Source organism: Moschus berezovskii, chromosome 12 (genome assembly GCF_049115385.1).
Source record: "Moschus berezovskii isolate FMDL1 chromosome 12, NW_MosBer_1.0, whole genome shotgun sequence".
NCBI lineage: Eukaryota > Metazoa > Chordata > Mammalia > Artiodactyla > Moschidae > Moschus > Moschus berezovskii.
Genome location: NC_142471.1, coordinates 91,645,345 through 91,672,545, shown reverse-complemented (window position 1 = coordinate 91,672,545; position 27,201 = coordinate 91,645,345). Strand labels below are relative to the sequence as shown.

At 46.9% G+C, this 27,201-nt stretch overlaps 1 protein-coding gene and 1 long non-coding RNA gene across 2 annotated transcripts in view; one reads left to right on the top strand and one right to left on the bottom strand.

Moving 5' to 3' along the window:
* ADAM12 (ADAM metallopeptidase domain 12) overlaps positions 1-27,201 on the top strand; it is a 414,517-nt gene that overhangs the window by 143,793 nt on the left and 243,523 nt on the right. The gene's annotated exons all lie outside the window — the stretch shown is intronic.
* On the bottom strand, positions 934-26,918 carry LOC148776048 (uncharacterized). Its single transcript, XR_016038812.1, has 5 exons — positions 26,707-26,918; positions 14,706-14,904; positions 7,193-7,498; positions 1,517-1,695; positions 934-1,039 (listed from the first exon to the last, which is right to left on the bottom strand). It is a non-coding gene; the product is annotated as an uncharacterized LOC148776048 (long non-coding RNA).

Sequence of the window (27,201 nt, the reverse complement as noted above, 5' to 3'; positions counted from 1 at the left end):
CAAGGTGAGAAGGGGAGGGCAGGAGGCCAGAAAGCAGCCCTCTGGGGAGGGCTGAGCCCCCAGATGGAGAAGGAGCTTGTCGCCGCTCTCGGGAGAGGGGACCGTTGCCAGGTCAGATGACTGTCTGCGTTGCAGTTTGGCCCTGGAGCTGAAGGGTTACGGGAACAGCTGATGCGGTTGGAGCATAAATCTGTGCTAAAAGTTTTCATCCACATTGCTGCGTTTCTCCTGACACCACCCCTGTGAGCTGCTTGCGGTCACCTATCGTTTTACAGACGTGGAAAGGGAGGCACAGCTCCTGACCAGGGAGGGAGCCGGGATGCAGACCCTGGCAGGCAGCCTGCAAGGTCCAGGCTGGTCCTTATTCTCTGGGTCCCCAAGGGAAGGGACAGGCCGAGGAATAAACAGTCCTGCCGGGAGGAACCCGGGGAGCCTTGGAGAAGCAACCAGATGGTTCCACCTGCGAGAGAGAGAGAGAGCAGGGCCAGAGGAGGGACTATGACTTCCCCTTCTGGCACTCTGACCCTCAGCATCTGGTTATGCCTTGTCATCGCTCAGCTCCACGTGCAGGATGGGGACTGGTGGGCCTGCTGGGGAGAAAGACCGGCAAAGTCGGGGACCCACCTCACTCTTTGTGTGTGAGGCTCCCCTCACCCACCCTGTGCGAGCTGAGGCCACATGGGAACCGCGGCTTGTTATCCTTCTTATCCCAACCCTACCTTCATGCAGTGCCCTGGGCCCCAGGAGCCCCTCCAAAGTCATGCATTGGGTGGTGCACAAAACCCCCACCATCCTTCCCCCCAAGATAAGCTAATGGCAAGTGAGTCCATGAGCTGTCAGAGGACCCAGAGTTTTCCCTTGGGGGTGGGAGCTCCCCCAGCTTATCCAGTTCTCCACAGTCGACAGTGAGCAGATGCCGGCGGCCTCCCACTGGGGTCATTTATGGACAGAGCCATTAGCCAGTTTGCTAAACACAGAAAGTCTGCTGGTTAGTGGTGATTCCTCCATGGACTGAGCTGCCTCGCAGAGACTCTTCCCCCTGGAGGAGGAAACGATAAGCCAACATAAATCACGCTGGGGGGAATGAGTCTTTGTCAGGAGTCGTTAGGACAGATGACACACTGGCAAGCAGATGAAAACCCTTTGATGAAGACCAGTTGTAAAAGCACAAGCTAATGCCCGAGAAATGCATTGCGATGACTCAAGGGTGTAATGTATGCATTTCCCCGCTTCCCTCTCTCCTCTTTCATTTTTTAAAAACATTCGCAGTTAATGTCAGGAATGGTGAAGCAACATTTCCTGTGTGGGACCCGGGGGGAAAGGTTCAGGGAAGGGCGGATTGGAAAGGATCCTTTTAATCAGTGAGTGCTAAGTGCAGTTTGCTGCAGTCTCTCTGTAATGGCAGCAGGACTGTGAATCACAGCCCTACGCAGGCATGTCTGGCCATGAGAAAGTAGCCGTAACAGAATGTCTGCTTGGAGACTTAATGCACATATCAGACCGTGGCTGAACTTACCATTCAGAGATGTTCTGGGGAAGGAAGCCAGAGTCACAGATGCCCGCTGTGTTGTGTCCCCCGTCCCTACGAGCATCGACCATCAGCTCTGGAAACAGGCCAACTGTTCCACGTCCTTGCCCCTTCTCAGCCGCATGACCTGGGGCAGCTCCCTGGCTTCCGCAGACCTGCTTCCTTGTCTAAAGAGAGGATCATAATCACAGCACCCGCTACCTTGAGGGGTTTCTTTGATTTCAGGCAAGAGACACAGACTCTGTTGACTTCAGCACAAAGGGGTCTATAGGAAGCACATGGAGGGGCTGGCAGAACCAGAGAAAGTGCAGAGAACCCGATCTCAGACGGGACAAAGGCCAGAGCCCTTGGATCTTGTTGGGAGGACCTGTGGGCAGGCTTGTCAGGATGTGGTAAGTCTGGCTCTTGTAGCAGGGTCATATTCCAGAAACTGTATCTTCCAGGCCCATTAAGTCACTTCCCTGCCTCTTGGCCAGAGGAGAAGAAGGCACTTGAGTTGACCAGTGGAGGAGGCAGAGCTTCTATTACCAGAAGAAGGAGGCGAGAAGGTTATGGGGATTTGTTTACATGGTGGCCGTGAGGCGTTTGGCATCTTGCCTGCCACATTGTAAAGAGCTGAAAAATCTACAGCCGTGTATGAACAATTTTAAGTTGGAACGACTGGCAGCAGGTCAGTCATATAAGCTAGGCTTTCCCTGGTGTCTCAGTGGTAAAGAATCCGCCTGCAGTGTAAGAGACATGGGTTTGATCCCTGGGTCGGGAAGATTCCCTGGAGCAGGAAATGGCGACCAACTCTAGTGTGCTTGCTTGGAAAATCCCCTGGACAGAGGAGCCTGGTGGACTATGCCCATGGGGATGGACCGAGTCAGACATGACTTAACGACTAAACAGTATAAGCTATGCTAAGTAACTAATGATGCACACACACAGATGAGTACAATTAAAATTGGAAATCTGTACATCAGTGGAGTTTATAATGTTCTGATTTTGATGTAATATTAGAGTTTTGCAAAGATGTTGCCACTAGGGAAAACTGGGCAAAATATACAGATATACAGAGGCGCTCTCTGTATTATTGCTTGACAGTTGCATGTGATAACACACAATAAAAATTTTAATTTGGTTAAAAAACAAAAGCTAGTGATGACTCCAAAATCCTAAGAAGCTTTTTTTGTCCCTGTTGGAGTTCATTGTTTCAACTCACCACCCCCTCAAAATAATCGTCAGAAAAATGCTATTTAAATATTAAATAAAGTCCAAATAAGGACCAACTGTATAACACAGGTAACTATACTCAATATTCTTTGTAATAACCTATATTGGGCTTCCCTGGTGGCTCAGATGGTAAAGAATCTGCCTGCAATGCAGGAAACTCAGGTTTGATCCCTGATTGGGAAATTCCCTGGAGAAGGGAATGGCTCCCCATTCCAGTGTTCTTGCCTGGAGAATTCCATGAGCAGGGGAGCCAGAGACCAAGCTATGGTGGAGGTAATGAAGGTAATGGTGGCCTCCTTCAAAAGGTCCTGTGCACACACTGTCACACTCAGTGTCCCCGACCCTGCAGCAAGCCACCACCGACCCATGCTTCCACTGAAGACTCCTGGACACGCACAAGTCTGGGTGAGTCTCTTGTAGGGCCACTGCTCCTTTCTCCTGAGTCCTGATACACACAAGCTTTTGTTTGTGCCCACCAAGAGCCTGTTTCCCCAGTCCTGTGTAAGTTTTGGCAGCTCTATGATGGGGTTAATGGCAACCTCCACTAAGAAGGCTTATGCCACACCAGATTACCATGATGGTGTGATCACTCACCTAGAGTCAGACATCCTGAAATGCAAAGTCAAGTGGGCCTTAGGAAGCATCACTATGAACAAAGCTAGTGGACGTGATGGAATTCCAGTTGAGCTATTTCAAATCCTAAAAGATGATGCTATGAAAGTGCTGCACTCAATATGCCAGCAAATTTGGAAAACTCAGCAGTGGTCACAGGACTGGAAAAGGTCAGTTTTCATTCCAATCCCAAAGAAAGGTAATGCCAAAGAATGCTCAAACTACTGCACAATTGCACGCATCTCACACGCTAGTAAAGTCATGCTCAAAATTCTCCAAGCCAGGCTTCAGCAATACATGAACCGTGAACTTCCAGATGTTCAAGCTGGTTTTAGAAAAGGCAGAGTCACCAGAGATCAAATTGCCAACATCCATTGGATCATCAAAAAGCAAGAAAGTTCTAGAAAAACACCTACTTCTTCTTTATTGACTATGCCAAAGCCTTTGACTGTGTGGATCACAATAAACTGTGGAAAATTCTGAAAGAGATGGGAATACCAGACCACCTGACCTGCCTCCTAAGAAATCTGTATGCAGGTCAAGAAGCAACAGTTAGAACTGGACATGGAACAACAGAGTGGTTCCAAATCAGGAAAGTAGTATATCAACGCTTTATATTGTCACCCTGCTTATTTAACTTATAGGCAGAGTACATCATGGGAAATGCTGGGCTGGATGAATCACAAGCTGGAATCAAGATTGCCAGGAGAAATATCAATAACCTCAGATATGCAGATGACACCACCCTTATGGCAGAAAGTGAAGAAGAACTAGAGCCTCATGATGAAAGTGAAAGGAGAGAGTGAAAAAGCTGGCTTAAAACTCAACATTCAGAAAACTAAGATCATGGACTGAACTGAACTGAACTGAACTCGTGGAGCCAGGTGGGCTACAGTCCATGGAATCACAACGAGTTGGACACGACTGAATGACTAGCACTTTCACTTTTCACATATGGGAAAAGAATATGAAAAAGAGTACATATATACCTATATCCGTGTATATATGTGTCACTGAATCACTCTGCTGGACACCTGAAACTAGTTCAACATTGTAAATCAACTATACTTCATTTTAAAGAAAGAAATGGTCAATCAATCAATAAAAGAGGCCTGAAGGATCAAACACTCGTTTTAAACATTTGAGAGAAACATATAACAATAGAAGAACAATAGAAGAACACTTTTCTAAAAATCTTCATTATTGGACATTTGATGAAATTGAAACGCACACACTGATAACCCGCCCCATAAATGTGAACAGAATGTCATTCTGCACTGCCCCAGTGGTCTATGTCAGGGAGAGTTGTTTGCGCTCAGGTTAGATCCCCAAAATATTGGTTCTTTTAAGTTAAGGCGGGTCCTGGTTAGTGGCAGTTTGTGAAGGATATATAATGTTTATGTTTACTGGATCCTTGGGTCCGTGTTTGTAGACTCTAGGGTTATTCCTGGGAGAAGAAACCTTGTCCAAGGACTTTGAAGAGCCTGTGGTCAGTGTGGTTGACTTCTGTCATCCCGCATGGTGGGAGGTGGTATCTAGCGACGCACCAGATTTTTGCTCATTCATTTTCCCCGTTCTGGTTCTTCTTGCTCATATTTTCTTCCTGTCCATACCCCATGAGTCCCTGTGCTAAGCAGAGACCTACCTTTGAGGAAGTTATAGTTGAACGGGGGACCATGACTTGTGCCCCAAGTGTCACAGTCAAAGCAGTGGGTTTATATGTCCCGGGCACAAAACGAAAGGCTCAGTGAATTCAAGGGGAAGAAAATGAATTCAGCCATGTAAACATTTAGTGCTTCTGAAGTTTAGTAATTTTGTAAGCAAGGGCTCTGTGTTGGCATTGACTTCCCAAAGCACTATTACAAGTGAAGTCCTTCATTTCTTCACACAGACTTAAACACAGTCCCACCCCTCTGGGGTTAGGGCGTGATTTGACTCCATTAACTGTCAGGAGTGGCTAGATTTTAGGAGGGGAAATTGATTACAGAGGAAGAAAATCTCTTCCAGAGCCAATTGGAAAGCAAGAACAGGAATGTTTTTGCTTGGAGGAGGCAAGATTTAGGAGAAACACAAGCTGCGTGGTCTCAGGCAGATTACTTAACTGCTCTTTGCCTCCGTTTCCTCAAACTGTCAACTAGGGGGTAGTAATTGGACCCAGTGAGTGAGTTCTGGGAATAAAATAGGTAAATGCCTGGGAAACTCTTAGAGCAGAGCCTCTCTCGTGATTCACTAGGTAATTATCCAAAACATTGAAATGTCTTTACATGTTCATGAGCCTGTGAGAGGGTAGAGACGTCTTCAGACTGACCACTGAGGGTGGCAGTGGACCAGCGCATGGAAAATACCAGTTATAAGCAGAGGAACCCGGGGATGGACGTGCAATTACAGCTCCAGGAACAGAAGTGAGCCGTCTTAAGGGAGGGCCTGGGGATGGTGCAGCAGTGTCTGTGCGTCCCCGTTCAGAGCTGGAGACAGAACAAAAGACAGAACGAATCATCTATGATGCACCAGCCTCCGTGCTCTCACGTGGGGAGTTTTTTCGGTTTTGTTCATTTCTGAGCCTCAGTGCCTCAATGACAGGCTGGCACACAGAGCAGGCCTCATCCTAAAAGGAATATGTGAAAAACAGTAACTCAAAGAATATATGCACCCCAGTGCTCACAGCAGCATTATTTACAGTCGCCAAGATATGGAAGCAACTAGATGTCTGTCAACAGATGATGTGATGTGCATATATATTTAATAATATGACATCACAGTACAGGGCCTGGTAAGAGCTGCTTTGTCTTATACAGGAATAACTATGGCCAGCTTCAGTAATGTGCAAGCTCACTGATTAGTGTTAAGAATCAAAGTGTAGTCGAATAAAGCCAATACCCACACTCAACAGCATTGTAGTTTGCTTTCAGTTACAAAATTGTTAGAGTTTCGTAGAATACACACACACACATAAGGAAATATTGCTTAAGCATAAAGAGGAACAAAATGTTGCCACTTGCCACAACGTGGATGGGCTTGAAGGATATCACGTAAAGTCAAGTAAATCCATCAGAGAGAGAAAAGTACTATATGATATCAGTTATAAGTGAAATCTAAAAAATGCTATAAACTGGGGACTGTAGCATAAAAGAAGCAGACTCACAGAGATCAAGCTAGCGGTTACCAGTGAGGGAGGCAGAATAGGGGTGGGAGAGTGGGAGGGATAAACTGTCGGGTGTAAGATAGGCTACAAGGATGCACTGTACCTCTCAGGGAATATAGCCAGTATTTTGTAATGACTGTAAATGGAGTGTAGCCTTTAAACAGTGTATAAGAATGAAAGTAAGGTAATATGTGAGTGGTGACATTTGAGCCTTTCCGTAATGCAGTGGTGTGTAGGAGCCACCACCGAGAATGAAATGCAAAGTAGTCTCAGTGGCAAGCTCTCAGAGGGCCTGGGACTGGAACCCACATCTGGTGCTTTCTCCTGCAGTCCCACACCAGGGCCTGCTGCCTTCATGGCCCTCAGAGACCCTCCCTTTTCTCAAGTCTTTGGGTTGAGGAAATTACACAGCTCAAAGAGCCTGCCCCTGAGCTGCTGGGTCCCAGGGCTGGCCCAGGAAGCAGGCTTTGTTTTTATTTCTCGGAGTTTTAGTGAATGACTGGACAGAGAAGAAGGTGGAGTTCTGGCTCTGGTGAGCTGACTGTGTGATCTGCTTGTTGCCACTAGGCTCATTGGAGAAGTGTGTTTAGCATCACAGTCTCCTTACTCATGCTTGACGTTTTTACTAGCATTAAATGTTTTACTATCTAACCAAAAGCTAGATAAAAGCAAAGGATTCCTGGTTGGTGACTTACTCTCAAGGTTGGCGCTCCGACTTGTAAATAATTCACTTTCGTCTTTGGCCCTGGAACGCCATCAGTTCCTGGTGACTGGGGCCAGAGAGCACACGCGTTTCTCAGGACCGACTCAGATGTCGGGGTCACTGACAGCAAGCCCTCTCCTTAGTATCTGGCGGTGGTCATCGAGTCAGTCAGGGCTTCCAAGTTCCTGCTACTGCCATGATACGTGAGCGAGATTCGGTTAGTGTCCCGGTTGCTGTGAAACTTTTCTGATTGCTGGTTTGGTTGACGTTGTACTTGAGGGAATCCAAGCTATTTTGTCTAGGGACAAGGGTGAGAAGAGTTAATATTATACGTGAATATTTTATACAGTGATATTTTAAAACCATCTCCAAAATCAGTGATGCTTAAATAAAGCAGGCGCTCGATTCCTTTCAAACTTCTTGGCATTCCAACTCTGAATACAGTGAAGTTGAGACCAACGGTCTGAGGTTTGATCCAGAAAGGGTTTTCTGAGGAACCACTTTCAGATCTTTTAAAGGATAACTGGAATCATTTTCCAGAGAGAAATGAGTTTGTACAATTTTGAAGTGATTTTCTTTTAAATATTGAGTGACATTACTTCTTTGCTTTGGGAACATAAGAGCTTAAATATGTATCTGCATGGATGGCTGGCTATTAGCAGAGTGTACTTGGGTCAGCCGTGGGTATTTCCTTGAAGCTAGGACTATTAAATCTGAGATGTTTTATAACAGGGTTCAATATAAAGTGGGGAGTTAAGTAATTGCTCTCAACATTGCACAAATAGATCGCCATCCCTATGGATGTCTTTTCATCGTTTTCTCCACTTCAGAGAAAGAAGGCTACTGTTTTGTCCCGTAGGCCTGTTTTTTGCCTCGTCCTCCTCTAGAGCTCCAGGATCGTGTCCCTATTTGTTTCCTCTGTTTTGACTGTCGTTCCTAAGCCCTCCTCCGCTGATTCCTTCCATTCTCCTTCTGCATATGCCCTGATAGCTCCCTTGTTAAAGAAACATCCATATCCATATCTATCCCTGGCCAGATTTTTCCCCTTTATCTTGTAGCCCATCTCTGTGTAACCGTGGGATCGTCTGCCCTCCCTCTCCATCCACTTCCTTTCCCTCCACCTCAGAGTTCCCAAAGGAGGGACCATTTCCTTGAAACCCAGTACCTTTTTCTCGAAGCCCACTCTTCTGGTCTTCTGTCCTTACTATTTTCCTCTCTTTGCGAGTACCCCTACTCTGCCTTCCAAGACCATCTTTTCCCCCTACGCGTCCCATTACCAGTCTCTTTACCAGTTTCTCCTTCCCTTCAGGCCTCTCAGTGTGGATAGAGGCCAAGGCACCCCGTTCTCAGCCCTGGGGTCTTAATTCATAGGCTTTCTCTGGTACCTGGTTCCCCGTGCCACAAATTTCAGAGCGCATGCCCAGTCCTGACCTACAGTTCACCTTCCAGTCATTCAGGGGTGTCCCATCCATTTCTCAAAGGCATCCCCTGCAGACGTGGTCCCCGAGTCACCCCCAGCTCTCGTGAGTGGACTCCGGTTCCCAGCTGGGCTCCCTTCCTCACGGGCCGCGGCAGCGCTCCTCCCACGCTCAGATCTGGTCTCGGCGCTCGCGTTTCCTCCCTCAGAGTCTCTCTTGCCCTTCCTCACCCTTGCCCGACTCCACGTTTGCGCCCTGCACACTTGGGTTTCAACAGTCTCCTTGCACGGGTCCCCACCTCTGGGCCACGAACCAGTACCTCCTGTCAGGTCAGCGGTGATATTAGGTTAGAAATGAAGTGCTTAATAAATGTAATGCACTTGAATAATCACCAAACCACCCCCCTCCCACCCTGGTCTGTGGAAAAATTGTCTTCCGTGAAACTGGTCCCTGCTGCCAAAAAGGGAAATTTCCAGAAGTTTCCTGCCACTGATTTCTCTTTTAAAGATGTCAGACTACCATCCTAGACTGTGGTGTTCCTCGGTCTGTCTTCTCCCTGCCAGCCGAGTGTTTTCTCCAAGCACTGAGCATCAGTGTTATGCCCACTCACCTTGGATGGCGCCCCTCTTCTGGGAAGGGGATCCTGGCTCCCTAGGACAGCTCCTAAGTGCCTGAGTTTCACAAGAGACTCCAGGCTCCCTGGTCATATGTCTTGCTGCTTCCCCAACTCTTCCTTGTTGGGACAACCCCTCCTCAGATCACATACCCTCATTTTCACCTAAATGGAATCATCCGTCATTTTCGGACGTGCCTGGATGTTGACACCTCTGTGTCTCTGCTCATCCAGCTCTCTTGTGTAGATGCAGCTCTCACCACCTTTGCCTGGAGAATTAGTGTCCAAACATTTTCTTTAATGTACATTTTCTTCAATGTAACCTTTAAAAGCTTTCCCTGTTCAATCGCTCATTATTCAGTTCAGTTCAGTCGCTCAGTTCAGCTCAGTCGCTCAGTCGTGTCCATCTCTTTGCGACCCCTTGAATCACAGCACGCCAGGCCTCCCTGTCCATCACCAACTCCCGGAGTTCACTCACACTTATGTCCATCAAGTTGGTGATGCCATCCAGCCATCTCATTCTGTCGTCCCCTTTTCCTCCTGCCCCCAATCCCTCCCAGTATTAGACTCTTTTCCAGTGAGTCAACTCGTCGCATGAGGTGGCCAAAGTATTGGAGTTTCAGCTTTAGCATCAGTCCTTGCAATGAACACCCAGGATTGATCTCCTTTAGAATGGACTGGTTGGATCTCCTTGCAGTCCAAGGGACTCTCAAGAGTCTTCTCCAACACCACAGCTCAAAAGCATCAGAAAGCTGTGGTATATATACACAATGTAGTATTACTCAGCAATTAAAAAGAATACATTTGAATCAGTTCTAATGAGGGGTATGAAACTGGATCCTAGTATACAGAGTGAAGTAAGCCAGAAAGAAAAACACCAATACAGTATACTAATGCATATATATGAAATTTAGAAGATGATAACGATAACCCTGTATACGAGACAGCAAAAGAGACACAGATGTATAAACAGTCTTTTGGACTCTGTGGGAGAGGGCCAGGGTGGGATGATTTGGGAGAATGGCATTAAAACATGTATATTATCATATGTGAAACGAATTACCAGTCCAGGTTCAATGCATGATACAGGATGCTCGGGGCTGGTGTACTGGGATGAACCAGAGGGATGGGATGGGGAGGGAGGTGGGAGGGGGATTCAAGATGGGGACCACATGTATACCTGGGGCAGATTCATGTCAATGTATGGCAAAACCAATACAATAATGTAAAGTAATTAGCCTCCAATTAAAGTAAATAAATTTTTTAAAAAAAGCATCAATTCTTCAGCAATCAGCTTTCTTCACAATCCAACTCTCACATCCATACATGACTACTGGAAAAACCATAGACTTGACTAGACGGACCTTGGTTGGCAAAGTAATGTCTCTGCTTTTTAATATGCTATCTAGGTTGGTCATAATTTTCCTTCCAAGCAGTAAGCATCTTTTAATTTCATGGCTGCAACCAACATCCGCATGATTTTGGAGCCCCAAAAAATAAAGTCTGACACTGTTTCCACTGTTTCCCCATCTATTTCCCATGAAGTGATGGGACCAGATGCCATGATCTTCGTTTTCTGAATGTTGAGCTTCAAGCCAACCTTTTCACTCTCCTCTTTCACTTTCATCAAGAGGCTCCTTAGTTCCTCTTCACTTTCTGTCATAAGGGTGGTGTCATCTGCATATCTGAGGTGATTGATATTTCTCCCAACAATCTTGATTCCAGTTTGTGCTTCTTAGCCCAGCATTCCTCATGATGTACTCTGCATATAAGTTAAAAAAGCAGGGTGACAATATACAGCCTTGACATACTTCTTTCCCAATTTGGAACCTCTCTATTGTTCCATGTCCAGTTCGAACTGTTGCTTCCTGACCTGCATATAGGTTTCTCAAGAGGCAGGTCAGGTGGTCTGGTATTCCCATCTCTTTCAGAATTTTCCACAGTTTATTGTGATCCACACAGTCAAAGGCTTTGGCATAGTCAGTAAAGCAGAAATAGATGTTTTTCTGGAACTCTCTTGCAATGCAAATCAAAACTACAATGAGACACCACCTCATACTTAATAGAATAGCCATCATCGAAAAAAATCTACAAACAATAAATGCTAGAGAGGGTGTGGAGAAAACGGAGCCCTCTTGCACTTTTGGTGGGAATGTAAATCGATACAGCCACAATGGAGAACAGCATGGAGATTCCTTAAAAACTAGGAACAAAACTACCATATGCCCCAACAATCCCACTACCGGGCATAAACCCTGAGGAAACCAAATTGAAAAAGACACATGTACCTCAGTGTTCACTGCAGCGCTCTTTGCAATAGCTCGGACATGAAAGCTACCTAGACGTCCAACTATAGAGGGATGGATGAAGAACCTGTAGTATATATATACAATGGAATAGTACTCAGCCATAAAAAGGAATACATTTGAGTCAATTCTAATGAAGTTGATGAACCTAGAACCTATTATGTAGAGTGAAGTAAGTGAGAAAAACAAATGTCATATGTGAACACATATATATAGAATCTAGAAAGATGAACCTATTTGCAAGGCAGCAATGGAGATGCTGGTGGCTCAGACAGTAAAGAATCTGCCTGTAAATGCAGGAGACCTCAGTTCAACCCCTGGGTCGGGAAGATCCTCTGGAGAAGGGAATGACAACCCACTCCAGTATTCTTACGTGGAGAATTCCATGGACAGGGGAACCTGGCAGGCTACAGTCCCTGGGGTTGCAAAGAGTCTGACAGGACTGAGTGACTAACACTTTCACACTCTTTCACACAATTGGAGACCCAGACAGAGAACAGATTTGACACAGGAGGGGAAGGAGAGGTGGGACTGATTGAAAGAGTAGCACTGAAATGCATCTATTAGCATATGTAAAACAGATCGCCAGTGGGATTTGCTGTTCGACACAGGGAGCTCTGTGACAACCTACAGGGATGGGTTGGGAGGTGGGAGGCAGATTCCAAAGGGAACACATGTATGCTTATGGTTGATCCATGTTGATGTGTGGCAGAAACCAACACAGTATTGTAAAGCAATTACCCTCCAATTAAAAGTAAATATGTTAATTTTAAAAAAGAAAACAACATGCTTTCCCAGTCAGCAGTCTCCCCACCCCTACCCCGGCTCAGATAGAACTTTTCCTCTCCTTTTTATACACACGTCTTCATCATAGCATGTGGATTTTATTAAACTATTAATAGATCTGCTTATACTCACGGAATATGAGCTACATGGGATCTGACATATAATGCCTTCCCTTTGAATCCTCAGCACGAGACCTGTAAATTAATAGATGCCAGTGAACACTGACTGAATTAAATCTTCAGTGACACCGTCCTGATGAAGAAACAGGGTTGGGTCCCTAGGAATTGGCTTATCCAGTCCCAACTTTCTACCGTATTTACTGTAATTCTGCAGGACATAGTCAGCCCAAGTTTCCCAGAAAGCCCTGGACCCGTTCCCACACGTGTGGGTTCCTCCTGGCCTCTCTTAGATTCTCTGACTCTAGCGTTGTCCTTCTTAACCATCTGCAGCCCCTCCCTCTTCTATGCTGTCTGCAGTTACCGTTCAGTTACAGTCGGCACATGGCCTGGTTAGGACTGTGCCCATGCCATCCAGCTGTTTTTCCTAATTTGCCTTATCTCCCAGGATTTTGTATACGCTGAAGGAAGACAGAGGCCGTGCTGGACAGTTTTGAATTCTACCAGTGGATCCATGGTATGTGCAAAGTTGTATATCGCATTCTTGATGAGTTGTTGAGATATCTCGTACTTCATTTCCAAGAACTCAAGACCATCAGAGCCACAGTGTTAAGGCTGAACCCTTGGGCTCTAATCACAGAGTTGCCAAAACATGAGTAGGAGTCTGGAAATGACTAGAATTTGAACAACAGAAACCTTCTGCCCCTAGCCTGATCCAGTTGGTACTGTGCCTTTCACCAGATTTTCATAAAGCTACAAATCTCTTCTCAGCTAGTTTACTCTAGAATTTAAAAGAGTTTATTTGTAGAGGACAGTCACTCAGGCTGAGTCTTAAATAACCCAGTATCAATGTCTACATCTTGGGGCAGTCAGAAGCCCTCCCAGCTCTGCAAAATAGCCCGTGGGCTGATTTTACAGCAAAAGATGCTAGAGGCTGCTTCCACTCGGCTATTTATCCAGAATGCCTAGATAGTTACACCTAAGTGTCTGAAAAGCAGAGTGTGTTTTCTCATTATTTTTCTGTTCATAAAGTGCACGGGCGTGTGAGTGTTAAGTTGCTTAGTCATATCCGACTCTTTGCGACCCCGTGGACTGTAACCCACCAGACTCCTCTGTCCATGGGATTCTCCAGGCAAGAACACTGGAGTGGGCTGCCGTGCCCTCCTCCAGGGGACCTTCCCTACTCAGGGACTGAAGCCACATCTCTTCTGTCTCCTGCAGTGGCAGGCATGTTCTTTACCACTAGTGCCACTTGTAAAAATCCCACTCTTGCCCCCTAAAAGAAATCAATAAAAATATATTTACTTGGAAACTGAAAAAAATACATTCCATAAATGTTTTAATTTTGCCTCAATGACCTCCCCAAATACATGTACACACACAAAGTTGCTCCCCACTGGTCCACACTGAGAATATAGGCTCACAGGGAGCCGAGAGAATTAAATGAGTTGATGTATGAAGGGAGCTCAGTGCAGTGAGGGATGCAGAGTAAGAAATCAATAAAGGTTCTCTCATGGGAAATAGATGGGAAAACAGTGGAAACAGTGTCAGACTTTATTTTGGGGGGCTTCAAAATCACTGCGGATGCTGATTGCAGCCATGAAATTAAAAGACGCTTACTCCTTGGAAGGAAAGTTATCACCAACCTAGATAGTATATTAAAAAGCAGAGACATTACTTTGCTAACCAAGGTCCATCTAGTCAAGGCTATGGTTTTTCCCGTGGTCATGTATGAATATGAGAGTTGGACTGTGAAGAAAGCTGATCGCCGAAGAATTGATGCTTTTGAATTGTGGTGCTGAAGACTCTTGAGAGTCCCTTGTACTACAAGGAGATCCAACCAGTCCATTCTAAAGGAGAGCAATCCTGGGTGTTCATTGGAAGGACTGATGCTAAAGCTGAAACTCCAATACTTTGGCCACCTCATGCGACGAGTTGACTCACTGGAAAAGACTCTGATGCTGGGAGGGATTGGGGGTGGGAAGAGAAGGGGACGACAGAGAATGAGATGTCTGGATGGCATCAACCGACTCAATGGACATGAGTTTGAGTGAACTCCAGGAGCTGGTGATGGACAGGGAGGCCTGGCATGCTGTGATTCATGGGGTCGCAAAGAGTCGGACACGACTAAGTGACTGAACTGAACTAAACTGAACTGAAAGGTTCTCTCGGCTTAAAATTGCATGCTCAGGATGGCAATCCATAATTATTAATGCTATCAATTTTACTTTTATGCTGCTCAGACATCTAAGAGTTGGTCCGAGACCTCTGATAAGGGTTTGACGGAGGGTGGCATCAGTTCCTCGGGGTGCGCCCCTCGTGCCGGGGTCTCCTGTACGGAGGGCAGCCTCGGTTCTGCTGGCTCAGCAGCGCGGCGTCCAGCGATGCGTCTAAGCCGGCCGCCTCCCTGCGGTCGTGATGCAGCCACCGCAGCTGCTCTGCGCTTTCAGGTGGGATGAACGAGGCTGAGGGAAAAAGCCAAAGGATGACGTCATTCGGGTCCCACACGGGTGGACCGGGAAACCACAGCCTGGGGTGGCTAGTCCTCGCCTCGCTGCCGCTGCCTTGGCTGGGTTGTGGCCCTTTCAGAGGACAGCTTTAATGTGGAGGACAGAGGAGTGTGCCCTTCCCCGAGATCCTCAAAGCCCACGTTACGTTGTGATGTGGAAACAAGGCGTTAGAGGGAGCGGACAAGCGCTGTTTCTCACCATGTCTAAGCCCACATCTAGGGGGCTTCCCTGCTGGTTCAAATGGTGAAGAATCTGCCCGCAGTGCAGGCAACGTGGGTTTGATCCCTGGATTGGGAAGATCGCCTGGAGAGGGGCATAGCAACCCACTCCAGTATTCTTGCCTGGAGAATCCCATGGACAGAGGAGCCTGGCACCTACAGTCCATGGGGTCACAAAGAGTCAGACATGACTGAGAGACTATTGCCTTCTAAGCCCAGAGCTAGGGGGCTCCTTCTTTCTGCCCATTAAATGTAGGCATCGTGGGATCCTGGGGAGCCTGGGACCCCAGCCATGGCTTTGTTGTTTATGTAGAAAATAGAGAGCGAGCAAGCTTCTGTACCTATTTCAAATAAAGCTGAAATTGTCTTCATTATTTTTTTTACTGGAGGCTAATTACTTTACAATATTATATTGGTTAGTTTTGCCATACATTGACATGAATCCGCCCCGGGTGTACATGTGTTCCCCTTCTTGAACCCCCCTCTCACCTCCCTCCTCCCCATATCCTCCCTCCGGGTCATCCCCGTGCACCAGCCCCAAGCATCCTGTATCATGCGTCGAACCTGGACTGGTGAGTGATTTTAAAGAGCTTTGCTCAGTGTGTGGTCAGAGGGTTTGTGGGGGACCCCCTGTGATTTACAGACCGCTGTGTTCACACCATCTCACGAGGGGGATGGCCCTCGCCCTCTCTGTCCTATGCCAGAACTGCTCACATCGTACTTAATTTTGCATTATTTTGCCTTTATTTTGAAAGTCTCTGGGGGATTTCAGTGGAAAATAAGCAAGCCTGTTCAATGTTGACGGCTGAACCAGAAATCCAGCTCAATCTCCTGCTTGTAGAAAGAGCCTTCGAAGTAAAAGTTGGATCTTATGGAATAGGTGAGTGGGGGGTTCCTTCAAATGTCAAGGGTATTTTGAAGTATGTTTTTACAACTTGACAGAGTCTGGGGAGAAAAGGGGCTTAAAACTGAAGTGTTTGGAGCTGCTGCCAATTGAAAATGAATCACAAATGAAGATAAATCACCCCTGAGCATATAATGTGGAACAATGGGAAAATATTATCAGAATTGTAAAAATTTGATTTGCATGCAACTTTTCAGAAACAGCTTTACAAGCATGAATTGAAGCAAACAGACAGACTCACGTAATAGGGGGAAAAATCAGTCTAAGATTCCAAACGTGTATGTCAAGAGACGATTATTGGATTTGAAAAAAACTATGCTGGGTTTTACAGAGTATACCCCACCAACTCTGTCTTTGCCGTGAGGGATTTCAAAGAGTGTTTATAAAGTATGCTAGCTGCCAAGACACTATGGAGTGTATCAATAAGACGATTAATAACGACTTACTACTAGGTATCTGTTGCTTATTTTTATTCTGGGAATGCGTGCATGCGTGCTCAGTCGCTAGTTTCATCCAACTCTTTGCAACCCCATGAGCTGTAGCCTGCAGGGCTCCTCTGTCTGTGGGATTTCCCAGGCAAGAATGCTGGAGTGGGTTGCCACTCCAGGGCATAGTCCCGACCCAGGGATCACACCTGTCCCCATTGCAGTAGCACGTGGATTCTTTACCCCTGAGCCACCTGGGAAGCCCCTGTTCTGTGCATATCTGTTTATCACTAAGCTGTGTAGGAATCTTGTTAGCCTTCTTGCTCCATTCTACAGATGAGACTCTTCAGAATGTTCACAGCTTGCCCCAGGCTGCCTAGCCGATGAGTAAGTCAGGCTTTAGGCTCAGTTTGCTGCTGCTGCTAAGTCGCTTCAGTCGTGTCCGACTCTGTGCGACCCCATAGGTGGCAGCCCACCAGGCTCCCCCGTCCCTGGGATGCTCCAGGCAAGAACACTGGAGTGGGTTGCCATTGCCTTCTCCAATGCATGAAAGTGAAAAGTGAAAGTGAAGTCGCTCAGTCGTGTCTGACTCTGTGCGACCCCATGGACTGCAGCCCACCAGGCTCCTCCACCCATGGGATTTTCCAGCAAGAGGACTGGAGTGGGGTGCCACTGCCTTCTCCGCAGACTCAGTTTACCCTGGATTTAAGCATATCTGGTTCTCCATGGACTTGCCAGGCCCTCCCAGACCAGTGTGGGACAGGAAGGAGCCACTTCCCATAGTGGCTGCTGTGTGTCTTCCAATGAGTAGCCCGAACCTTGACCCGAGAGACGCACGCTTGTCGGGAGGAAGAGATGTGGCCCCAGAGAGACATGCTGCAGGCTTCAACAGAGTCATGTTTCTAAGAGATGGGAGGATACCATTTCCCGAACGGCATTTTTTTCTATGACAGTTTTACTTCCTAGTTATGATTTTTCTAATTGAGGCATAATTCACATCCCATAAGATTCGCCATCGCGTACAGTGTCAGCAGCTTTTACGGCATTGCCAGTGTGGCACATCCATTACTACGGTTATTGCAGGACATTTCCACCCCCCTAAAGAAAGCCGTACAGCTTAGGGTCACTTCCTGCTTCCCCTCCTCCCATCCCCCCCAACCTTTGGCAAGCGCTCATCTTTCTATCTCTGAACATGCCTCTTCTGGACATTTCCTGTAAACGAAACCATACACTCTGTGGCCTTTTGAATCTGGCTTTTTTCACTCCACCTGTTTGCAAGGTTCAACCTTATTGGAGCAGTGTCAGAATGCCATTCCTTTTTAAGGCTGAGTAATATTCTGCTGCATGGAGACAGCACACTCTGTTTATCCATCCATCAGTGACTGAAGGACACTTGGAGGCCACTCTGAATTCTGTGCCAAAGAGTTTAGCGTAAACCCAAACCAGCAAAGTGAGCTCTTTTGCTCTGACAGAGAGGCATAGCCATGACCTAGCAGCAGCCACAGCAAGTAAAGCAGCAGCTGCTTATTGTTGGTGAAATAGCGCTGAAGATCCTGACCGTGACCTTCCAGCCTGGAGTCCTACTGTCGGCTGCTCGCTCACTGGGGTCCAGCTGCTCTTCTCTCAATTCTCAAATATGTGTCCTTTCTATCTCAGGGTCTGTCCCCTGACCAGGAAGTTCTGCCTCCAATACTGCCTCCTCCTTGGCCTTCAGTCGTCAGCCTGAATGTAGAGAAGACAATTGCCTATGGTGTTTAAAACAGGCCACCTCCTGCCTTATTCTTTCCTCCTGCTCCCCTTCTTTCCCTTTACAGCAGATCTCATCATTTATAATCGTGAGTCTCTTCAGATCAGTTCATTTCAGTTCAGTTGCTCAGTCTTGTCCGACTGTTTGCGGCCCCATGAACTGCAGCACGCCAGGCCTCCCTATCCATCACCAACTCCCGGAGTCCACCCAAACCCATGCCCATTGAGTCGGTGATGCCATCCAACCATCTCATCCTCTGTCGTCTCCTTCTCCTCCTGCCTTCATTCTTTTCCAGCATCAGAGTCTTTGCAAATGAGTCAGCTCTTCGCATCAGGTGGCCAAAGTACTGCAGTTTCAGCTTCAACATCAGTCCTTCCAATGAACACCCAGGACCAATCTTCTTTAGGATGGACTGGTTGGATCTCCTTGCAGGCCAAAGGACTCTCAAGAGTCTTCTCCAACACCACAGTTCAAAAGCATCAACTCTTCGGCAATCAGTTTTCTTTATAGTCCAACTCTCACATCCATACATGACTACTGGAAAAACCATAGCCTTGACTAGATGGACCTTTGTTGGCAAAGTAATGTCTCTGCTTTTGAATATGCTGTCTAGGTTGGTCATAACTTTCCTTCCAAGGAGTAAGCGTCTTTTAATTTCATGGCTGCAATCAGCATCTGCAGTGATTTTGGAGCCCAGAAAAATAAAGTCAGCCACTGTTTCCACTGTTTTCCCATCTATTTCCCATGAGATGATGGGACTGGATGCCATGATCTTAGTTTTCTGAATGTTGAGCTTTAAGCTGCCTTTTTCACTCTCCTCTTTCACTTTCATCAAGAGACTCTTTAGTTCCTCTTCACTTTCTGCCATAAGGGTGGTGTCATCTACATATCTGAGGTGATTGATATTTCTCCTGGCAATCTTGATTCCAGCTTGTGCTTCCTCCAGCCCCGAGTTTCTCATGATGTGCTCTGCATATAAGTTAAATAAGCAGGGTGAAAATATACAGCCTAGACGTACTCCTTTCCCTATTTGGAACCAGTCTGTTGTTCCATGTCCAGTTCGAACTGTTGCTTCCTGACCTGCATATAGGTTTCTCAAGAGGCAGGTCAGGTGGTCTGGTATTCCCATCTCTTTCAGAATTTTCCACAGTTTATTGTGATCCACACAGTCAAAGGCTTTGGCATAGTCAATAAAACAGAAATAGATGTTCTTCTGGAACTCTCTCGTTTTTTTGATGATCCAATGGATGTTGGCAATTTGATCTCTGGTTCCTCTGCCTTTTTTAAAATCAGCTTGAACATCTGGAAGTTCACGGCTCACGTATTGCTGAAACCTGGCTTGGAGAATTTTGAGCATGACTTTACTAGTGTGTGAGATGAGTGCAATTGTGCGGTAGTTAGAGCATTCTTTGGCATTACCTTTCTTTGGGATTGGGATGAAAACTGACCTTTTCCAGTCCTGTGGCCACTGCTGAATTTTCCAAATTTGCTGGCATATTGAGTGCAGCACTTTCACAGCATCATCTTTCAAGATTTGAAATAGCTCAACTGGAATTCCATCACATCCACTAGCTTTGTTCATAGTGATGCTTCCTAAGGCCCACTTGACTGCATTTCAGGATGTCTGACTCTAGGTGAGTGATCACACCATCATGATTATGATGGTCGTGAAGATCTTTTTTGTACAGTACTGTGTATTCTTGCCACCTCTTCTTAATATCTTCTGCTTCTGTTAGGTCCATACCATTTCTATCCTTTATTGAGCCCATCTTTGCATGAAACGTTCCCTTGGTATCTCTAATTTTCTTGAAGAGATCTCTAGTCTTTCCCATTCTACTGTTTTCCTCTATTTCTTTGCACCGATCACTGAGGAAGTCTTTCTTATCTCTCCTTGCTATTCTTTGGAACTCTGCATTCAAATGGGTATATATTCCCTTTTCTCCTTTGCTTTTTGCTTCCCTTCTTTTCACAGCTATTTGTAAGGCCTCCTGAGACAGCCATTTGCTTTTTTGCATTTCTTTTTCTTGGGGATGATCTTGATTCCTGTCTCCTGTACAATGTCATGAATCTCCGTCCAGAGTTCATCAGGCACTCTGTTTGTCAGCTCTAGTCCCTTAAATCTATTTCTCACTTCTACTGTATAGTCATAAGGGATTCGATTTAGGTCATACCTGAATGGTCTAGTAATTTTCTCTACTTTCTTCAATTTCAGCCTGTATTTGGCAATAAGGAGTTCATGATCTGAGCCACAGTCAGCTCCCGGTCTTGTTTTGGCTGACTATATAGAGCTTCTCCATCTTTGGCTGCAAAGAATATAATCAATATGATTTTGGTGTTGACCATGTGGTAATGTCCATGTGTAGAGTCTTCTCTTGTGTTATTGGAACAGGGTGTTTGCTATGACCAGTGCGTTCTCTTGGCAGAACTCTTTTAGCCTTTGCCCTGCTTCATTCTGTACTCCAAGGCCAAATTTTCCTGTTACTCCAGGTCATTTTATGTCTATCTCCTCCACTGCCTATAATTGCCATTGACAGCACAATTTCTTCTGCTGTTACGTTATTGCTCGGGCCTAGTGGAATGAATATGTGGGCTCATTTGATATCCACACGGGCACCTGTATCTAGGACACTGGTCCTCAGAGTGTGTTCCCCATACCAGCAGCATCAGCATCACCTGGGATCTCATTAGAAAGGCCAGTTCTTGGACCGTACCTCCAACCTCCTGAATCAGAAAGTCTGAGGATGGGCGGGGGAAGAACTCTGAGATTTAACAAGCCCATCAGGTCATTCTGATGAACACTCAAATCTGAAAAGCCCCCATGTAGGAAATAGCCCCAAATTCACTCTTGTTACTTCCCATGGTGTTAGAACCTCCCTCTCCAGGTCTGGTATTTAGAGCTCAGTATGTGGCCCAGAGAAGCAGGAGAGATTCCAAAGACATACAGAGAAGGTGGAAACAAGTATGCTGCCCAGGCCTCCCACAGTGTGTGGAGCTTCCTCTAGGGCCCTAATGGGGCCCACCATTCCTAGGAAATCAGTTCAGCTGTAGACTTTTGCCATCAGCCACCCCCGAGGCTGGGAGGTTCTGGCCCTTCACCTGGGACAGCATCTTCAGGGCAAGTGTTGGATGTTGGCTGTTTTCTAGAAAGGCTTAGAGAGCAGGTGGAGAGGCAGGCAATGGGGATGCTAACTGTGTTCCCTTCACTGTGTACACCTGCCCTTCAAAAGCAAAGTGACCCTATGTCAAATATAGGGAGGAAACCAAAGCTCACTTAGCCCCAAGATGTCAAGTCCTTTCCGAAGTTCCTTCCAGGTGTGGCTGATGTCAGTCTTGGACCTGAGTCAGCCCAGCCCCGGGGAGAGGGCACTACCTCCCATGGAGTCTCTCTGAGGTCTCAAGCAAGGACATTTCCCCCCCACACCAGCCAGCTGTAGTGGGCTGTCTCCATGTCACAGCTCTGAACAGAGCCCAGTGGGGTCTCTGACACTACCTCTAGAGACTTCCTGAGGTCAGCAACCCTGTTTAAATCACAAGCATCTTCACGTGCCCGTGAAGCACAGAGTAGAGCTTCTCTCTCCTTCTAGAGGCCAGCATGCTGCCCCACTATCCATCACCTGCACCCACGGTGTCTGCTGCCGAGCAGCTGAATGAGTGTTTACAAAGGGGATGTGTGACTTGATCATATATTTTTCCGCAACTGGTGAAGAGTCCTTAGAAGTGAACTCCCCAGGCTTTGTGTGTATGTGCTCAGTCATCCATCCGTGTCTGACTCTTTGCGACCCTGTGGACTGTAGCCCGCCAGGCTCTTCTGTCCATGGAATTTTCCAGCTGGAGTGGATTGCCATTCCCTTCACCAGGGGATCTTCCTGACCCAGGGATTGAACCCGAGTCTCTTGAGTCTCCTGAATAGGGAGACAGATTCTTTACCCACTGTGCCACCTGGGAATCCCGGGCTTTGCCTGAGCAGGAGGCAAAGGAAGTGCTGAGCCAGGACTGTGCCCTCGGGGTGGTCACTACAGAACAGGGTGGACACATGCTAGAGCAGGCCTGGCATGGGGCTGTGAGCCCGCTCAGGGCAGAAGCCAGGGCAGGTGTTGTGGCGACATGCCATGTGGGCTTCGGAGGGTGAAGGAGGAGGGCAGGGCTGTCGTTCAGTCACACAGTCCTGTCTGACTCTGCAACCCCATGGACTGCAGCACGCCAGGCTTCCCTGTCCTTTACCATCTCCCGGAGTTTGCTCAAACTCGTGTCCTTTGAGTCAGTGATGTGATCCAACCATCTCATCCTTTGTCGTCCCCTCCTCTTCCTGCCTTCAATCTTTCCCAGCATCAGGGTCTTTTCCAGTGAGTCAGCTCTTTGCATCACATGGCCGAAGTATTGGAGGTTCAGCTTCAGCATCAGTCCTTCCAGTGAATATTCAGCGTTGATTTCCTTTAGGGTTGACTGGTTTGACCTCCTTGCAGTCCAAGGAGATCTTGGAGTCTTCTCTAGCACCGCACTTTGAAAGCGTCAATTCAAAGGGACGTCAGTTTGAAAGGACAGAGTGGGAAGCACCAGCAGAGTTTTACACCAGCAGCTGAGTGTAAAATCTTGACCTGGAATCCAGCCTACGTAGAACCCGCCTGGCTGCACCCACACAGTCTCCACCTGCCCACCTGGAGTGGGGTTGCCAGCCTTTCTTTAGAAGTGGCCCCGATTCTTATTCCCATTAAAAAATCAGGGGAAAGAGATGGACTGGGAGTTTGGGGTTGGCAGATGCAAACTATTATATATAGAATGGATAAACAACAAGGTCCTGCTGAATAGCACAGGGAACTATATCCAGTCTCCTGGGATAAACCATAATGGAAAGGAATATAAAAAAGAATACATATATATGTCTGTGTGTGTGTATAACTGAATCACTTTGCTGTACAACAGAAATTAACTCAGCATTGTAAATCAATTACAATTTTTAGAAAAGATTTTTTTAAAAAGAAAATCACTAATATATAATCAGTCTCAAGTGAAGTGAATGTTTTCTTCAGCCTCACAAGGTTTCAAGAGCCTGATACGGAGAGCAAAAGTTGCAAACATGAACTTCATTTTCTTTGGATCCACAGGGAAGAATTCTATTATATATCTTCCTTTTAAGATGATCTTTGTTTCTTCATAGAGAAAGCACAGAACTAAATAGACACTGTATGCTTTAAACTAACTTCTGAAAAGCACATGTCACACCCCACAGCCATTATCTATGGGATGCGGTCCTTGTGAACAGAAACTTCTAGTTCCCCAGTGAGCAGAACATCCCCATTACTCCAGAAGATGGGTGGTCAGAAATCCAAAGACAGACTTTGCCAGTGTGGTGAGAGGTGGGTTACTGACCCCGTTGATGACATTTTCAGCAGAGCTTCACTGTTCCATTATGTCTTATGGAAAAGGCTATTATCTACACATGCCTTATTTATGGGATGTTGTATCACAGATTCATAGAAAATGGTATTTTTCCTGTGCAACTTCTATTTCTGTGTGTGTGTGTGAGCACACGCTCACTCACTCGCTCAGTTGCCAAGTTGTGTCTGAATCTTTGCAATCCCATGGACTGAAGCTTGCTAGGCTCTTCTGTCCATGGGATTTTCCCAGCAAGGATACTGGAGTTGCCATATCCTCTTCCAGGGGGTCTTGCTGACCCAGGGACTTTCATTGTTACACTATGTCTTATAGGAAAAGCTGTATCTACACATGCCTTTTCTATGGGATATTATATCACAGATTCATGGAAAATTATATTTTTCCTATGCAACTTCTATTTCTGTAGTTTTCCTATTGTACCTCTAGCTAGAAAACAATGTTAAATTATGTGTGCAAGTAATGCTACTTGAAATAGCTCAGCATCAAGTTAAGTCTTTCAACTGACATTGTTGCCGGGAGTGGTTCTCCCCTACTCCCACCAAAAAATAATTTTTAAAAATGTTGACACAGTTTTGACTTCTTAATTTTGGTTTATGTCAGCTCCCAAGGTGCCCATTAAGTCCATGTGATCAAATTCATAAAACCTGAGGTCTTGATATTTTAGTCCCGGAAACCTTCTATTTTATCTCTTTGTCTATGAATAATTCATTTGTCTTTATGGCCTCTGAAGCAGATCCTCTTCATGAAAGAAAAGGGAGAGGCATGGAGGGCAGAATGAATGCCAGCAAAATTTTAAGAGTGCCCTCGGAAACCAAGTTAAGATTTTTAGGGAGTCTCTATGTTTTGTGACTTGCTACCAAGAATATAAGTACAGATGTTTTTTTAATGAGCCATTGACTAGTAGAAGTAATGACATCAATATTTAAGCATAATGCCACACAAATTCCTATTCTGTAGAGTAAATTCCACATTCTCAGGTTCATTTCTAGAATGTTTGATGCATTTTTTTGGATTTATATCTTCAACTTTTAGAATATGGCTTAAAATACTGTGGTAGCGAGAATTTTGAAGGATCTTTCACAGACTATGTGGGCTCCTGGAAAAGAATGAAAGTTGAATTCGTACAAATAGAACATCCTAATGACATTTGTAACAGAAATGCTTTGGAGGGTTCTTTTGTGTAGCTGACTTGGTCCTTGCAGACCAGTAGAGCAGCAAAAAATACCCATAGCCTTCTAATAGCCTAGGCAAAGAAGAAAACAGTGGCTTTCCCGTTTCTCATAGTCCAAAAAAGCAAAAAAAGTCCTTTTAAAGAAAATCCCCAAATTAAATACACCAAGAGGGTATTTGAAGCATGGTGGGTGAGACCTCCCTGGTGGTCCAGTGCTTAAGAGTCTAGCTTCCAGTGCAGGGCTCACGCGTTCGATCCCTGGTCAGGAACTAAGATCCCACATGCTGTGCAGTGTGGCCAACAAATAAAAAATAAATAAATAAAAATATATTCTGCTCCTTAAAATCTTTTTTTTTTTAAAGAAAAAAAGGAGTGCTGGGAAATGTGTTAGCAAGTGCAGTGGCTAATGTTCGCTGGGGCTGACCCTGACACAGCTAGAATGTCCAAGGCACGGCTGTAGTGAGAAGCGGAGCGGTTCTGGTCAGTTCGAATTGTTTTCAGTTCTCTGCAGAACAATGCCCACTATCGCCTTCCCCGAGGCTGGTGCTTCCACAGCATCCAGCCGTGGAGGGGACCCGTCCCTGAGTCTGGATGGTGAGTCGCCCCATAGTTGGTTCCCTCCTCTGTGAAGGAACCACGGAGCCTTCCTAGGCCCTCCCAAAGGTCCTCCCAGCTGGCGCGCCTCCCTGTCTATGCTTTTCCATGTGACCCACAGACCTGTGTCTCCAGCTCCCATTTCTGTGGAGTTCCACATCCATCCAGGGATGTCTAGAAACCAGACTGTCCATACTCAGCTACCCCACAGGCCCTCTGACTCTGCAAATGCAAAACCTCACCCCACTTTCATCCCTGGGGCTCTGGTGTCTGCATCCACCTGTGGCCCAAGCCGTACACTCCAGAGTCAGGTGAGCCGGCCCTTGCCTTGCCCCCGCGCGCCCGATCCAGCAGATGCCACCGTGGGCGCGTCTCTTGATTGCCTCCTGTCTCCACTCACCTGGTCCAGCCCCATCATCTCCGCCAGGGAGCTCGGCCGGAGCCTGCAGGCATCGTCTGCTTTGGAATCACAGGTGTGTCCTCCAGCCTCCCTCGGTGATCCCTCCTCCCTAAACCCCAGGCCCGCACTCAGCCTGCCTCAGCCTCTCGCCCGCCAGCCCAGCTCCCATCTCCCTGCCTGCCTGACCCCGGGCTGCCCTTGCACACGCTGCTTTCTGCTGCCTCCTGGGTCTGGCCACATCCTGCCAGTAGGCAGGTCAGCCATTGCCTCCCCCTTCCTGTGCCCCTCGCCTGCATCCCTGCCTGATCCTTATCTCACAGGTTGCCAGGTCCTGGCATCCGACCCTCAGGTTCCTGGTGCCACTGCCATTATTGAACATTTCCATCATTTTTCAGGTCAACCAGTTGACTTGAAACATTTCTTAAAACAATATGGGGAAGGAGGTGGGAGGGGGGTTCAGGATGGGGAACACATGTACATCCATGGCTGATTCATGTCAATGTATGGCAAAAACCACCACAATATTGTAAAGTAATTAGCCTCCAATTAAAATAAATAAATAAAATTTTAAAAATAACATTTCTTAATAGAGATATTTCCTACAAATGAAACCCAGGGCAGAAAGTGGGAGGCGAGCAGTAATGGACGGTGAGGCTGGACAAGGAGGTGGGTGAATCGTTACAATACGAATCGAGCATGAGCTAGGCTGGACCTGGCTCTGCACTGTCCACTGGGCCTCCCCCGTCCAATGTCCCACAGCCTCGAGAGGTCATTCAATCTCGTCTTCCGGGTGAGGACACGCTCCTTTGGGAAGTTTAAATAACACGAAGAAGGTCAAGAAATCAGTGTGGGCAGAGCCTGGACTCACATTTCACATGGGCCAACCCCGAGTCCCCGGGCTTACCCGTCCCCTGTGCTAGGTCAACAAGCCCTTGCCGGATGCTTCTTGCATCTTGAGCCAGTCCTGTTTCCCTCCTGGTGGCTTTTCTCTCGCCCTGGATTGACCACGTTTGTGCTGCTCTTGTGTCATTCTCTGGAGGTGATGACTTCCTCAGGCTCACCCTGAGCTGTGACCCATGGACCTGAAGTGGCTGGGCCGGTGCTCTGTGACCCTGGGGAGGGTCCTTCCTGTCTGTGCCTCCGGCGCCTTGCAGAGGCTTCCTGTCTCCTCCCACGTCCATCCGGTCTTGATCGCCGGCCCCTCTGCCTCGACCTCCCACCCACAGCCTGATGCCTTCTCAAGGGCATGTTGTAATCAGTGGACCGTCCCCATGCTTCTGCAGCTCTGAGTGCAGGGACTTCCTCTTGGCATTGGAACCATCATCTGGTGACCTGTGCACACACTACCCCTGGTTATTTCCAGAGTGAACACTGGCGTCATCACCCCTCCCACTTCAGG